Raw genomic sequence first — 12,704 nt, forward strand, 5'->3', positions numbered from 1 at the left:
AATGAGGTTTGTTCTTTTTCTTGTAATACCAGGCATTGCTCCCAAAAACCTAGTTTCCCTACTATTAGTCACAAGATATTAACTTCAATGTATGTGTTTCTGGGTGAAATTCAAGATCAGTGATCAGAGATTAGATCAGATAGTTTGATCATCTCTGTTGGCCTCTGGCATAGGTGCATTTTGCCTTACATTATGTGTTTGTTCTCACTTACTAGCTAGAGCAGGAGTAGCGAAGCAGTTCATCCTAAGGTCTGAATCTTCCAGCCTCTAAGGGATGTTTCTATTTCATGAGAGATGCCACATTTAGACTTCAATGTAGACTCTTAATTTCAAAGTTAATTGAAACAAATGTTTTACACTAACATGGTAATTTCTAATTTTGTATGACTTATGAATATAGAAGACATGTTAAATATAAGCTCGATGAGGTAATATTTAGGACTGTTGAAACCTTCCCAGTGGACTTCCTAGTGCTTTTTCTCTTGGGTTTTATGCTTGTACATACACACATATAGATATGTAGGCAAAAAGCTGCTCTTGGAGCTTATACCAAGAAAGGCTTGTAGCTGCAGGTGCATTAACATGTAGAACAGGTGTTTGCTCTCTGCTCTCTAGACAGATAGTGAGACTAAACTTGAAGGCACATGAGTGCAGAAAATTGTAAATAATCTTAGCCTACTGTCATTTTAAAAATGCAGACATAATTCTGAAGCATCAGTAAAGATAGTAAGGCTGTGCTCCTAAATCTGAGTGACTTAGAAAAAAAATTAAGAAGATAGAAGGCAAAAAAATACTTCTTTAATATATTGGGAACTCTGATAGTAGTGCAATAGTAAATAGCAAACAGAGAGGGCAGAGCTTTAGCAGTAGTAGAACAGGCCTCAGGTAGTTCAATTCTAAACCATGCTGTGAAGTAACACCAACAGAGCCAATCAAGTTGTAGAGCTGGGGAATTTAGACAAGCTAATATCTGTTCCCAGTTATACTGAAGTGGATTGGGATTAACCTCCTTGAAGTGAATAGTTTGTTACTGACATATGTCATTGCAAGTTTTAAATCACTGAAAATCACTCGTCCTTGGTATAGTTCAGCTAATTTCCCTTGGCTTAACCCAGATGGATTTGGCTTCCTATTGTATAATAAAACTTGTTGTCTATATCAGATTTACTTCTTATCTCACAACACAAGATAATTATGGCTCAGACAAATTGATGACAATTGTTGTTTATGTTTTAAAAATTATCTTCATTGCAAACAATGAAGGAAAAGATACATGGAATATTATTACAAAACAAGTCCCCAGTGCTCAAGCAAACTTAAACTCCATTTTTTTTATTTTGCTTAAAATATCAAGAAGTACTTGTCAAAATGTTGAATAAACTTTTTCTTTTGTTGATTTTGTTTTAATAATATATAGATGCTGTACAATACATATGCTTTTCTGGAAGAGTAATAACTCTACTAAAGTGTGTTTTTTTTTTTTTTTTTTAATGCTCTTGAGTATTTCCTCATAAATCTGAAGTGGATTAATCTGCTCAGTGTGCTTGTTTTTAAAATCAGGTAGTGTAAAAATACAGATTATATCTTTTAAATGTTTGTTAAGTAGCTTTCAGATCAATGTCAGTTTTTTGATGGAGTTCTAAGGGTGGCAGTGTCAATTCCCTCTGAGCAACATCTTCCAGTGTCTGGCCACCATCACCCTGAGAGTTTTTTCCTAATATTTAATTAGCATTTTTCCTGTTGCAGCTTCTGTTGACTGCCCCTTGTCTTCTGCACCTTTGAGAAGTCAGTGTGCTCTGTGGTAGCTGGTGTGCCCCTCTGGCTGTCACAACATCACTTCCTTTTACTGTGTTCCTGTCTGCCTGCCTATGTTAAAAGGATGCTGAAGATTTACTAAGTTTATTTCTGTACAATGTTTCATACATCTACATTACTTCATAAATACATATTCTTGATTTGCTGTGTAGTTCATCTCGTGATAATTTTATATTACTCTTTAAACTGCTATTCTTTAGAAATAGCTTTTTAGGCTAGCTTGAGGTAGAAGGAATGCAACATGCCTTCCTGTGTAAAGCAGAAAGGACATGACAGCAGCCGCTTGAATTACATCAACATCAAGTTGTTCCACTGCCAGCATTGTGTATATCCCTACTGTATAAATGTTATTTTAGAGTTTCATCCCAAATCTGTTGTACCTCTAGAGCTGATGCTGGATCTTTTCCAATTATCCAGAACCATGTAACTTAATATGCCCAAGTAGTTAAGAAAAAGGAAGACTGTAAAATGCAGGTTTAATAAAGAATTACATAAATAAGAAGTAGTGAAAGGTGCCTGAAACCTGATATTCTGGCTAGACACTAGAAAAGATGCTGGAATTCAGTTTGGTAATGAGTTTGTAGACTGAGATTAGCAAAGCCATTTCCCAGACACTCTGAGAAAGAAAACTCATTTAGACATTAGGAGTGTTATGGCTACTGAAGTAAAAACATAGATGTCAGTGACTGGAAAAACAACTTTTCATGGCTAATGATCTGAGCATTAGAGCTGTTTAACCTGCAGGATATATAGGAAAAGGTGGAATATTGCTTTGCCTCACGTTCTGAATACATTTGTTAAACTGTTAATTAAATTGTGACGCACTGCTCCTCTAGCATTGCCAGGTATACATAAGAGCAGTGAAAGCCTTCTGCCAGACCATAAAATTGAAGCCAAAAGTTACATTTAGTGTGTACAGGCTTCTTCCTCTGTGTCTTACAGTGTCACAGATTGATTTTGTGCATATTACAAAGTATTGAATTCAATCTCTTTCCAGGCTGTTTGGGTACAAACAACAGTAAATCATCTTCCATGTCAATTTAGCATGGAAGGAACTGAGATTTGCCTGAAAGCTGTGTTCTGGTTTATTGCTAGAGGTTATTGAAAAATCAGAATTGAAAAAAATCATGAATAACTCTCGTGTTTCAACTTTGGTTTTCTTCCAGAACTGGAAAGAAAAGCAAAAGAAAGTTCTGATCTAGCACCATCCTCAAATAAAATGTTAGATTTAGTTTTGGGCTAAGCTTACCAACTGCCTAACACTCGTAAGAGCAACGTTCTGGGTAAATGTTGTTATTCTGAAAGGTGGAGTTTCCAGTCTCTGAGAAATGGAGGAGGGAAAATCATGGAAAGGAAAGTCTCAAACTATCGTAAAAAAGAAGGAAAACATTTAATTTCCAGGCCTCAAAGAGGAAGCCCCAATATTCCCATCTTGACTCAGAATTTGGAAGCTCTCTGAACCTGGTCTCCTCCAGGACTTTACTGTTTCTGCCTTTGAACTTAGTGACAGAATGACTGGAAGGTTTTTTCCCCCCAGTGTGGGTGATGATCCGTATGTCCTCCAGCCTCTGTGACTGCTTTAGGGCCTAATGTCACAGACATCAGGGCAGTCTGTCAGGCTACCTTAGGCTGAGGATCTGGTGAATCTTGGGCTGTCTGATTCCAGGCTACTCTGGTGGCGAGGCTGATCTGGAGCTGGCAATTTTTCCTTTTATTAATTTACCTATGAAACTAGCAGGAAACAAGGCGAGTTGCTGATGTTTCCTACACACATGCACACTTCATTTTTGGAGGGGGAGGTTATTTCAGTTATTAGAAATGAGCTTTTTTTTTTTTTTTCATTTTGAACTCCTTTCACCAGGAAGCACTTCACCTTCTTTTTGTGCTCTTCCATGTGAGTTTGTCACCACAAGTGAAAATATTTTGTTTCTATCCCCATCTTTACTTATTTTTCCAAGTAAAATCTGTTTTTTTCCTAGACAGCTTTGACAGAATAACAGTCCTATCTTATCTGTAGGTAAGTCTACGTAGAACATTTTCAGATAGATGTAATTCTCTGCTTGTGGGCAGGAAAGGTTGAGGTAATCCAAAGGGGTGCTCAAAACAGAAATGTTCCAAAGCCCTTTTTGGCAGCAGAGTGCTTCAGGACTGTACGTTTCTTTCATGTCAGCATGAAAGGAAGGATGTTGGTCATGACTGCTATGTTAATTTGCAGTTAGGAGACTCTGGTTTCTCTATTAGCAGTTGCACTCCGATCTGGCAATCTCTACCGGTGAACAATACTAGGTGTGTTGCAATTCATCCCCCTTTCCTGTTTGTAGGAGTTATTAGGTACCTGATACTGTGTATTTCATCTTTATACCTTTTTGTATTAGCTTTTTGTTGAATTCTTTGACTTGTGAACTGGAGCAAGCAAAATGCCCATTCCCTTATGTTTCACAAGTACAAACTGTGCAACATAGAATGTTTGAGAATGTGTCTGTGATAGAGCTACGTTTGCTTTTTTTGTTTTGTTTTAGGAACTTAATTCTAAAATTAACCACCTGGATTTGAAAAATGTGATTCCCAGCCCCAAAAAAAAAAAAAAAAAAAGCTGTCTGGATAAAATAATCCAAACCTGAGTGTATTTGCCTCTTTGTGCTGTCTGGAGAATCAAATCCTGGCTTTAATCAAAATTAAAATGAATTTGTTCTTATCACAGACTTGTCACATAATTTGATATGATTTTTTGTTCTGGTCACAGGAAGTCTTGGAGCGGGGAAGGTTCATCTTTGGGACTCAGGTCAGGGCAGACTGATATCTGTTGGGAGGCTTGTAGCGTGTGCTGGCCTCTACCGCTTGTCATTATTTCTGGCTCCAGAACTGTTAGATTTTTGCTGTCATAAATCACTCCCTAAGGGGGAGTGGGTGGCGGGGAAAGGTTGAATATGGTGTTGAAGTCGATGGATCTGTGCCAGCTTAACAGCAGCTGAAGATTTGGCATAGATCTTGCTTAGAAATGCAAGAGATATGCATGAAGAAAGGATTTCATTTTGCTAAATATAAGTTGCCCTGAGTTCTAGGTTTAAAATAACTGCTATTTAGGCTTGGTAGCAAAAATAACATAACTGATTCTGCAAGATTGTTTTTTCACCAAAAGCGTCCACTGAAATCAATAAACATTTAAAATGTATAGGAAACACAGGACCAAAGGCCTTTTCTTTTAAGATGTTAAGATAAATTTATTGGAAGAAGATTTCATGTAGACAGTAATATCTACCTATCTGTAGATATATTTTTATATATACTTTATACACTTATATACCCCTATAAAAAGATGCAGGTCTATGCAAGACATTCCTACAGATGTTTACACATGTACAAAGCATTTGCAGATTATGCTAGATATGAGAGTTGTAAATGCTGAGATTCAGAACTGAAATAACAGTGTTTTCATTATAGACAGTTTTATCACGTCTCTTCGCATAAAAATCTCAGAAACAAGTGCTAATGTTGAAACTGGCTATTAACCAAAATGTTTGCTGTCAAATTAAGTGTTCCCATCTGAGATGATAAATGGAGGCTGCATAGCTATGCACTGTGGCTTATGAAAAATAATTCCTTGACATCTGGCTATAACATCTGGCTTTATAATTGATGCTCCAAAGCAAATGGAATATGTACTTGAAGGTTTTGTTGTTTTTAATTAGCATTCAGAGGCATGTATTTTCTGTGTCACATAGCTATCAAACGGTTATAGAAAGGTAAAAGAACAGACTGCATTTTAAGATGATCACTGTAAGCATGAAACGGTATAAATACTAGTGCTTTACACTTTTACCCTGGAAAGCAAAAAGTGAGGTCCAGGCAGAAACAGAAGGGAGTGATTTTTAGCACCTTTTTTAATGCCTACCACAACAATACTAATGGAATATTCTTTCTGTGCTCAGGATTACAGAAAGCTGAGCCTGACAATCACTACTGTTATTTCATTTTTGTGTAGCTAAGTTAAAGACAATATGGGAACCTATATCAGAAGGTTTTCCAGGGCACTGAGCTTTCCTTACTCCAGAGCACTGAGAAGCTCTTCCTTATTTCTACTGCCTTTTTTGCTGCCTGTGTCTTTAAAACTGTGGGAACTTTGAGATCTTTTTAAGATTCAGAATGGACTTGCATTCTGCCAACACTTGCACACAAGACTGCTCTCTGGAGTAGTTTTATTGACTAATCATTAGCTTTCCTTCACGACATTTTCAGAACAGGCTCTGCAATCCATATGCAAGCTCCTAGTGCTTTTTGCTAATATCACCAGCCTACAGGTGGAGAGTTCTTGTGATCCATTTAAAATGAATGCTATTATTAATAGTGCTGTGTTGATTCTGAGTTACGGTAACACTACAAGACCAGATGGTCAGTGTACCCAAATGGTGCTAAGTGCGTAGCAGGACGTCCATTGCTTTGAAAAGTTTGTAGGGAAAGCAGAAAAAAAGAAAAATGCAGGAACTAGACCTAAGTAGACAATGTTCATAATACGAATTTGCCAAAGCACTTTATAGTTGGATTTCTATGGGATCAGTGAAGATCTTATGTTTGTTAACAATGTTGGCATACTTTGAGCAATCATTTTCTTTCTGTTGACTAGACAGCACTTTCCCAAGTTTTTACTTGGCTAGCACTTGGCCCCTGCTGTGAATTTTGATAACTTAGTGATGTTAACTGGAAGGAGGGAGGGCCATATCTTTCACCTATAGGACATTGTGGCCAGCAAAATGCCTTGGGTAGCTACATCTTGGGAATCAAATAAGTTCTGATGTTATCTTTGTTTATATCTCTGTGATGGGTGTAGTTGTTAAGGAGTGGGATCCCTCTGTGAAGGAGTTTCCTGATGTAGATTTGTTAGCTGGTTTGTCCTGTAATACAACTTGGCTTTAACTCGTTCTGTTTTATATATATATATATATATATAATATATATATATATATTATATATATATATATAATATATATAAATATATAATATATATATAAATATATATAAATATATATATATATATATTTATATATATATATATATGCATATAATGGCTTTAACCCATTCTATTTTTGAGCAACAAAAAAGATAGTATTTTGAGAATGTCAAAACTGCCTGGAGTATTCCCACTGACAGTCATGAATTATAGATTAGAAAGCTTCTGTCTTCTATCTGAGGAATGCAAATTCCTCATCTTTGTGTGTTTGATCATATATAGAAAGGGTTATTTTTTTTCTTTAATCAGCTGGGTTTTATCAGTATTGAGTTTTACCTTATAAAAAGTCCACATGCTGGTCAAGATCTGCAAGTCAAGAAAAAATATAGGATGTACTTAAGGATCCTCATTTCAGTCAAGCTAGTCACTGTCTTCTGATGGGTCCTCCCCAGGCTCTGCAAAAGAAACCACCACATTTGACAGATTCTCATGATTTCTACTTGTGCTTCATTTTAAGAATGATTTATATCCTTTTAGTTTTCCAGTGATTATGCTCTCCTCTTATTGACTTTTATATTTTTGGCTTCTCCAGTGTACCTAAAAGCAGGGCTGGAAAAAAAAGGAGAGATGGTTTCATAGGGTTTAACAAGGAAAGTGCTCTGTTGTGCTGCCAGCAGCTCTGAATAGCAGATATTCTGTTTCCCAGCTGTATGAAATATATACATTTTATTTTACAGTACATAAGGAGAAATTTTTCATGGCTTCGCCAGACAGACCTATTAAAGTGCAGTTCAGACTTACTGGGTCAAGGAGAGAGGTTATGTGTTACTGTCCAAGTGTTACTTGGATTGACAGAGGCACTTCCTGAGATTTTATTTCTACTGTGAAAAGAAAACTCTCCCCTGTACCAACTGCTTTTCTTCAGTTATCAGTGTGGCAACTTTGGATGTATTTTTAAAAATCATGTGAAACACAGAAGCTGGCATTTTGGATCAGAGTGGTGTGGTGGTGTGATGCCTTGTCTCTAGCCAGTCAAAACCAGCTTTTACAGCTTCTATAATAGAAAGATGCAAGAAATCTTTAGGAAATTACATAATGATCTGCCTGTAAGGAACTAGTTATTCTCATTGATCAAAGTTGAGTGAAGAATTCAGAGGAATTGAAGATTTGTTTCTTTGGTGCTTAATCCTGTGTGAAGATTATTCTCCATATATTATTTTTTGAAATGTCATCGTACCAGAATGTTCCTATTTAAAATGATTTTGCTCTTTAGATAGATCATAGGATGGCTACATTTTTGTGATAATTTCATCGAGAGATCTCTGAGAACAATCAGTGTATCAGGGAATTGACAATGCAGCGTCTCTTAATGAGATGTTGTTACCTCTGAATGCAGAAATACAGTATAATGATGACCGAGTGATTATCTTCATTGCTGCCTGATTTAATAGAATACATTCTAAAGAAAAAGTCCATTTTGATATGTTTAGAAATTTCATATTGACAGGTTTGAAATCCTAATTTAAGTGCAGTACTGATCAAGATAATCTCTTAAAGCTCTTTAAGGTAAATGACGTAGGAAGAATTCTATTCCAAATGCATGTCAAGTACTTTCTAATCTTCATCCTCTCATCTGCAATTTGGGTCATACTTTCCATTGTCTGGTTAACTTAAAGATCTCTTTTCACGATCTGCCTTTTAATTCAAAGTATAGCTAGCTATAAATTTTGAGGAATATCTTTGGCTTATTGTTCATCTAATATAAAGCCAATACAAAAGGAAATATAAATTATTTCGGTAATCATCTAGCCTCCCTCCCTCCCCATTTAATCCCGTAGACCATATGTGTAGTTCTCTTTTAAGTCAATCCAAGAATATTTCAGGGAAAGAGAAAAGGAGGTCATAAAATATCGTAAGACCTTGACTTCAAAATTATTTTCAAATAAGACTAGTTCTGAACTTAATGATAACTGTGATAAGTTTCATCTGTCTACAGTGGAAAGAGGAATGAAATTCTGAATTTTTGGGGGGTATATTTTTAAACCAAAAAGTGTTCCCTTAACTTATATGCACAGTTGAATAGATTTAAGTAGCTATTATTTAAGCTTTCAAATTAGTGACGTTTTAGGCTGGCAGTTGCAATGTATTATTTATTGCTTTCATTAAATATTGAAAGTTTGTTATAGTATCATAGTGAATTATTTACTTAACTTTCAATCTAACTTCCATAGAAAGGACAGTAGGGAAAACCCACTGCAGTTCTCTGCGGCCAGGCTGTGATCATACAACTCTTCAATACGGATTTTGCACTTCAATTGCAAAACCATCTTTCCTAATTTAGGACTCCATTCTCTTTTTTGTCTTAAGTTATTCAGCTGACCGTCTTGGGTAGATATTTCATACACATGAGCTGAAAGTATAAACCATTTCTGCTATGCAATTAAACCCAGTGGGAATGTAACTTTATATGTCAAATACATTGTTCTGACAGTCATGTACAACATATTGTTATCTATTAGAATTAAGAGTGATAAAGGAAAGATTTAAGAAAACCCTCAGAGAAGCAAATAATATAGCAGGAGGGGGAAGAATTATGCTTAGTGACCAAGTAATGTGTCCTGAACCACTAAAACCTGAATGTGCTGATTAAGTGACAACAACTTTTCCACAAATAGATGTTAAAGAATTTGCTGCTTCACTTCATGTCTCTCTATATTTACCTTCTCATACTCTAACAGTCTCAAATTATTGGTTCTGAAGTTGGTGGCTATTAGGGGAAATGGAGGGTAGGTAATGCTTCTCAGACAAATCAAATCATTTTTACTGAACTGTTATATCAAACAAGTATTGAATTTTTTTCAAAGATGCTTCCACATAAATCCAGTATAATTTTAAGCTGCTAATTAATCTGTGCTTCATAATCTTATAAATTCACCTATTATGTATACATAGATTTATTGGTTCTTGAGGTAACTAAAATTTTGATGCTTTGCACTTTGATTTAAGCAAACGAATAGTATTTTATGCTACGTAAGAATTGCACAGAACATCTATTTCAACCCTTAAAGAGGAGTGCTGGGCCTTGAGATTATTTTTCATTGAACCCTAATATTTTTACAGTTGGGAACAGGTTTTGATCTGAATTTGTAAAAACCCCTAATACAGTACAACTCTGAATCTAATTGAGAACGTTAGGCATTACAGTAAGAATAAATAATACAGAGCCTTTCATTGTTTCAATAGTATTTTTACTACTAATCTTAATATACATTTGTCTATTTTATTCTTTATATCCTGTTGAAGCCCTGGAACTGTTTTTCTTCCTGTCACTCAGAGGGAGCAGTTCAAAGGCTTTCAGGAAAATGTCTGTTGCTTCCTTCAAGACTGATAAAGCTCCGAGAACAAAAGTTGTTGCAGTTCAGGGCATACTCCACTTTAACACATTTGCCTACATCCATCTACGGCTGTGCCTGTATTGATGTTAAAGAGCTCTTTTTGGCTGCAAACTTTATGATTATTGCCCTACAGACTTTCTTCATGGAGCTTTCCCGGTTGTGCCTGAGGGTACTAGTTCTCTGAACGTCCCCATCCCTTCATGCTTCGGAGAACGTGAGCTCGTTGGAAACCATGGTTAGCCTGGTGTGCCTGATGTTGTGGTGACCGATGCGAGTTGCTTATGCTGCCAATGTGGGAGTGACATGGGTTGGGAATTGGAGCATCTCCCCATTCATGCTCCCATCCTTGGGCTTTGAGCAGGGAGCTGGCAAGGGCACAGGCTCTACAGTTGCTCAGGGGACTTGCAAAGGGAACCTTGTATTTCTCATTGGGAAATGCAGTTCTCTGAAATCTAAACTTTTGACAAAGAAAGGGCAGTTTCAAGTAGGATTGAACAAAACATTTAAAGTAGAGCGTTTCACTCAGAGATACAAATCTATTTCAGACAACTGAAATGACACTTTACTTTCTGCTATACATCAGTTTGTATTTCCAGAGACCAATACAAAGGAGAAGTAGCAAATTCAACGCAAACCCATGAAACATTTGACCTAAATCAATGGTCCGTTTATGGTGATTTTTTTCATTTATTGTCACTTCCCAGATTTTGACTTTTCAGAATGGAAGAGGATGAAATCTTGAATCCCCTTGCTCAGGAGGGAAAGAGCCTCCTGTCCTGCTCTTGCTGACCTCTCTCCTGTTGAGGCTACAAAAGCCATCTCCCCATCCTGCCATCTTTTGTGTGCAAAGTGTGAAGGGATTGCAACGGGGACCTCAACATCTTGTCCCGGTGACTTAAAATCCCTCCTGCTTGGTCACGCTTTCCTCCCTGTCTGTCACTCAACTGCAGCTGCTTCACCTGATAGCTCTGCACGTTTGCCTCCAACAGTTGAAATTCAGTTTATTTTTATTTATAACTCCCTGGAATGTATAGTAATGTCTGTTGGAAACTCAGTCAGTTCAAGCTCCTCTGTAAGACCCCTTGAACATTTCCCTTTTGGAATCAATTGGAAAGTTGTAGTTTTCCATCCCCACTAAAAATGCTCTGCAGGGAACAATTCTGCATCTGCAGAGGTAGACTATATGACTCAATGCAAGTCTTTTTCTTCTTTAACTTCCGTTGTTCTTATTTGATTTTTGTTAAGGTGTTTAATCTTAACTTTCTTCCAAATAAAGAACAAGTTGTCATGAAAATGAGACTTTACTATTAAAAGAGTCGGAATGTTTTATACATTGAACAGTTTTTAATGTTTTTGACCTCTACATTTGATACAATGAATTACTTTATATTTTACTTCTGTTGTTACTTTATTTTCTCATTTGTATTACTACTACTTATTCATAGAAGATTTACCTAGGATTGGGATCTATTTTAGGAAACGCTATTCAATAATTTTTTTTAGGACATGGCCTGACCTGATGTTAGACTAAAAATAGATGGAACTTGAGAGAGGAAGCATATATGTAGAAAAGAAGAAATTATTCTGGATCAAAGGAACAAAGGTTCAAGGATCTTGAACAAAGGCTCAAATCCTTATTTTTCATTCTTGTATTAGCTTATTGATAAAAGTGGTAGCTAAATACTTCTGATGAAGAACAAGAGAGCAAGACCTGAGTGCATTGCAAAGGAATATTTGAGTAGGTATTGTTGAGTGAACAGAATCTGCCGAAAATGGAGATTGATTTGGAAGGGGGAGCATAGCCTTATCCATCCAAAGGGGCAGCCCATCAGGGAGAGAGATGGCAAAGAGATGCTGCCCTTGGACAGGAGCCTGCTGCGCTGTAGCGGTGCCGGGTGCTCTGGCTGCGCTCGTTCCTGCTGAGGGAGGCTGTGGGTCAGAGTGTCTCTGGTGGTGCCGTGCTTCCATCAGGTTGAGTTCGAAAACAGAACCAGTCTCGTTGTAACCCTGAAACAGTAGTTCAAGTACAATACAAGCACTATTTTTTTTTTCAAAAATACCATAATAGTTGGAAAAAAACATGGCTTGCTTGGTGTCTTAATTTTTTCCCCTCCTCTCACTTATCTGCTTTTCTGTTGCAATACAGTGAAGATGCAGGTAAGGGAGATTTTTTTTTTAAGCTAAAAAAATAGAATAACTTCTTTAAAATATTTTTTCTTCTTCTGAAATATTTGTTTTTGTAACGAATAAACAAGGCAACATTTGAGAATGCTTAGATAGCATGTGGTGATTCCATTTGAATAATATGTTAGTTTTTCTATTGCTGTTGCATTCTTCATTCTAGAAATAAGTATATTGTTTTTCTGAAAGATGGCTGGCTACACTAGATTTTAACAAAATAATAAAAGAAGGGCAGCTATTATTGCCTGATAACTATAGGCTTTTAAAAATAAGTAACATGCTTCAAGTGTTAAATGAAAGCAAATGGAGCTTAGGGAAAAGGCAATATGGAGTCCTTAAAAGAAGGCCTAACTGAGCTGAGAGGGAAG

Source organism: Tinamus guttatus, unplaced genomic scaffold (genome assembly GCF_059628265.1).
Source record: "Tinamus guttatus ecotype Peru unplaced genomic scaffold, ASM5962826v1 Tinamus_guttatus_pri_ptg000288l, whole genome shotgun sequence".
Classification (NCBI taxonomy): Eukaryota; Metazoa; Chordata; class Aves; order Tinamiformes; family Tinamidae; genus Tinamus; species Tinamus guttatus.